Raw genomic sequence first — 4,619 nt, forward strand, 5'->3', positions numbered from 1 at the left:
ATACCCTGGAGCCATCTCCCAAATTCATACCTAGGTAATCTGGGGGCCCTGGATGAGGAGGAGGCTAATTGAGTCTTTGACTCAGTCAGTGGCCCCTGGCTCCAACCATACTTCCCATCTGCTCCGTCTACTGGCTGGGACTGTCCTGGCTAGAGGGCTAAAACACGGAGCTGCTCAGTCCTCATGTCCTGCCCACTGGTGGGGTCTGAGATATCCACTGTTTTGTAGGTATCCATGAGGCTTCTAGGGCACAACTACCTTGAGATTAATGGAGGCCCAGACAGGCCTTGTAAGAGCCTGAGCCCTGCATGGGAGAGCTGAGGCCCAGGTCTCTCCCATCCCTTCTGCCTTGCTTTCTTACAGCCACTGCTCTTATTGTCCAAGCCCCCACAGACTCTCACTCCAATCTCTGCCTTTACCTCCCCCTAGTTTTATTCTGCCTTCCGGTTGCCACTCTCATGTTCTACACACTGAAGCTACCTTCTTAAACTCCAGATCCAGGTTAGTTAGTTAACTTCTCTGTGCCTCAGTTTCCTTATCTGTAAAGTGGGGACAAGAATCATACCTATCTCATAAGGTTGTAAGGATTAACTGAGAGCACGCACGTAAAGCAAATGCTTCATCATCTAACCTGCTAATAATGAAACAGGCTAACTTCAAGTGAGCAGTTACTATGTGTCAAGCACTGCTCTAAGCACCTTATATGTGTGATAGTTTAGGTCAGCTCCACAACAGTTTGATGTGGTGAGGATTACTGCTGTCATTCTCATTTCACAGATAACTGTACTGAGGCGCAGCAATATTATGTAACTTGCTGCAGTTCACATTGCTAGTAACCTGCAGAGCCAGCCTTTGAACCCAGATAATCTGACTCCGGATTTGACCTCTTAACCAATCTGTCATTTTTGCCACCCTAGGAACAGTCTCTGACTCCCCGGGACCTAGAGGACAAGTGTAAATTCCTTAAGCTGCCATTTAAGGCCCTTCCACTCCTCCTCCTTGCATTACAATGCACCCTGAGAACTGAATGTCTCCAGAACACCAAGGGTACTTACCTGCCTACAAGCCACCGCTCAGGCAGTTCCTTCCACTTGGAATGACCCCTCCCCATCCCCCTAAAACCCTCACATATACACACAAACCCCACCTCTCCCAGTGTTTATTTTGAGCCAATTTCCAAAGCTAATGGGTTTAGAGGAAGCACCTGAAGATGTGGAGTTTGTGTGTGCCTGTTTGGGGGTTTTGGTAGGCAGGGTTTAGAGGGTCACTTCAGGTGTGACCACCCTCATGGAGCCAGATGGGACCTCAGAGGTGCCCTGGGCCAGTAGTCCTTAACCGTTTGCCCACCTAGAACCATCCTTTTGAATGATTCCTCCCCATTCCTCTTCTCCCCCTGCCCTCACACCAAGGCTCTGATGGATCTTGTCTACCACTCTGCATTGGAAAAACATAAAGCAGGGTTAGCAGGAAAGGCCGGTCTCCTGGGAAATCAGGTACCACATTTGAGAGGTGTATGGATTTTGCCTTCTTCCCCAACCCTGCTTCTTCTGAACTTGAGTTTTTGAATAACTCCATGCGACTTCTGGGCAAACCGGATGCCTGGGCTGGGCCCCCTGCAAGTGAGAATAGAAAGAATAGGTATTTTTCTCTCCACTGTTGATACGGTTTTATTGTCATGCTCTAGGACTGACTGCAAGAGACAATTGATCCTACTGCCCAGTTGTTGTCAGAAAGCACGACTTAAGATCAACTACCCGAAAACTCAAGTCATCAGCATTGGCAGGTGGCCCCCAGCATTCAATTGGTTTCTCTCCAACAATTTAATACAGCAGGTCAAATCACTCAGTTACCTGGGGGTGCAATTTGCGACTAATCCATCTTGGAGGGTTCACCGGGAAGCTATTGCCTAAATTAGATGTTCTAGGGGTGTTTTATTGAGAGTTTTTAAATGGCCACAGTGGCAATTGGTAACGCCTGCTTTGAAAGTGTTCCAGACAGAAATGGCTGTGGGCCTGGCTCGAAGGTGGAGAACTTTGCACATTGGAGGGGATTGAAAACTATTGCAGGGCGGGGAGCGGGGGCAGGGGGCAGATGATTGCCCTCGTCAGTGGATACCCCTCCGGGCCCCTCTGTGAGAATCACCCCTAGGCCTTCTTGATCCCTCCCCTCTGCCTGGCTCTCTGGCTGAGCCTGGGACTCTGCCCTACATCCATAACTCACAACTGCGACAGCCCAGGATCTCACTCCAGATAACTCAGCCTTGAAGCTCCTGTCACCCTAGCCTTACCAATAGCTAAGTTGGCAGAGATCATATTTATGGTGGACTGCCTGAAGGGCAGACTGTCCACCCTATCTCTTGGAGTCTCATATTCTCCTTTGCTTAAAGCAGCTCATCAGAGGGCTGAGTATTGAGACCACTGTACTGTGGCCTTTCAGGAGGCAGGAGAGCACAGGGACTGTGAATCTGGGCTTCGGTAACAGACAGACCTTGGTTTGCCTCCAGCCCCACCACTTCCTCCTTGTGTGTTCTTGGGCAAGTGATTTCACCTGACTCAGTTTCCTTCTTTGTAAAGTGAGGATAATAACAGTGTTTACCTTTTGGGGGATTTAATGCCTAGCACGTAGTAAATAATGGCTATTATTATTATTATTATTTTTGAGATGGAGACTTGCTCTGTCACCTAGGCTGGAGTGTGATGGCATGATCTCGGCTCAAGGCAACCTCCACCTCCCGGGTTCAAGCAATTCTCCTGCCTCAGTCTCCCGAGTAGCTGGCATAACAGGAGCCCACCACCACGCCTGGCTAGTTTTTGTATTTTTAGTAGAGACGGGGTTTTACCATGTTGGTCAGGCTGGTCTCGAACTCCTGACCTCAGGTGATCTGCCTGCTTTGGCCTCTCAAAGTGCTGGGATTACAGGCATGAGCCACCACGCCCGGCCTGGCTATTATTATTTATTGTTATTCTTGGAGAATTGCTACAAGTCCTTGTAGTAGATGGTTGGAGGAAACCGTGACAATGTCAACCTGGTACTCACTGCAGGGATGTTGTTGAAGACATCGTGTGGTCGCTTCTCCCAGGACCCTATTTGCAAAGGGCCAAGGGAAAGATGTGATTCCTTTTCCAACTGGCAAAAGCCATGCTTCTCTGGAATACTTGGTTTATTTTTATGTTACAGATGCCGTGAAGCTTATAATTGATGGCATTTCCTTCTTTTATGAGGCTACCAGGGGAGCTGAGAGCCAAACACAGGCTCTAGTAACTGTGTAGAATGTCAGGGAAGGCGTTCGGTGTGTGTGCCAATCTTAATCCTGGCTTTATTATTTTCCTAACGTTATTTTTCTTTATCTTGATTTCTCTCAAGTACATATTTTATGATTTTATATTTTATAGCTTTTGCTCAGTTGTCCCAAATTCTTTGATGAAAATATGTGCTACAAATGACTGTTGTAAGAGTCACCATCATTGAGTATTTACTATTACCAGCGCTTACCAAAAATGAGTTTATTTACTCTCGAAACAAACAGCCACATGAGGAAGGGGCCATTAATATCAACCTCTCCTTACAGGTAAGAGAATTGGGGTTCAGAAAGGTTAAGTTACATGCACAAAATCGTATAGCTTGGTAGGCCTGGGAATGAACCTGTGCTGTCTGATCCAGAGCTGTACCCTGGCTCAGCTGTGCTGCCTCTGATGGATCAATGGAAAGAAGGCACACAGGTAGGAATCTAGGGGATGCATGTGCACAGATGGTGGATGAGATAAGTAGACATAGACGGGAATGACAGGCATAGATGGTAGACAGTGAGATGGAAGATACGATTTGTTTTTCTGTAAGATACCCAGGGTTGTCTCATTGAGGTGATACAATTCTAGCCCAAAGCAAAAGAACTTAATGTCTTAGCCAGTGCAATCCTACCATAAAGGTACATCAGTCTCCCATAGGGCTTTTGAAAATGGAGATCTCGTGGCTGTTCATTAATGCCTTTGTGGACCTCTATTCATTCATGTATGCATCCATCATGCAACTACTATGTGGCTGGGCACTGGGGACACAAAGGTCACTAAGACATGATGGATCTCTGCCCTCAAGGGGCTCCTAACTCACTGAGTGAGACATACATGAAGGCTACAGATCATGATACAGATGCGCTGGAACCGAGGTCTCTTCATGGGGTTTGGGAGGCACCATGGCAGTCGGGGTGGGGAGCAGGTCATAGAGAGTCAGGGAATGCTAGAAGTTGTTATCTCATTAGGAAAGGCTTCCAAGATGGGGAGTTGAGTGAAGTGTAGAGGATGACTAGGAGTTTGCTAGGCTGCAGATAGAGGTCCCGGGAGCAGACAGAACCACATGGGCAAACACAAAGGCAGTCACAAAAGCAGAAAGATAGGGCATATTGGAAACGTTGCAAGTAACCCCTTTTGATTGGAGGGTAGAGAGTGTGTTGGTGGCCTGAGAGATGAAGCTAGAGGGGCTAGGAGGCCACATCATGAAAGACCAAGGTGTTTGGAGTTTTTCATATGGCAGATGGGGAACCCTGGAAAGGGTTGAGGCAGGGGAGGCACCCGGTCAGCTTTGCATTTCAGAAAGTTATCCACACACTCAGAGAGGCATAGAGG

Source organism: Pongo abelii, chromosome X (genome assembly GCF_028885655.2).
Source record: "Pongo abelii isolate AG06213 chromosome X, NHGRI_mPonAbe1-v2.0_pri, whole genome shotgun sequence".
In the NCBI taxonomy this organism is placed as follows: Eukaryota; Metazoa; Chordata; class Mammalia; order Primates; family Hominidae; genus Pongo; species Pongo abelii.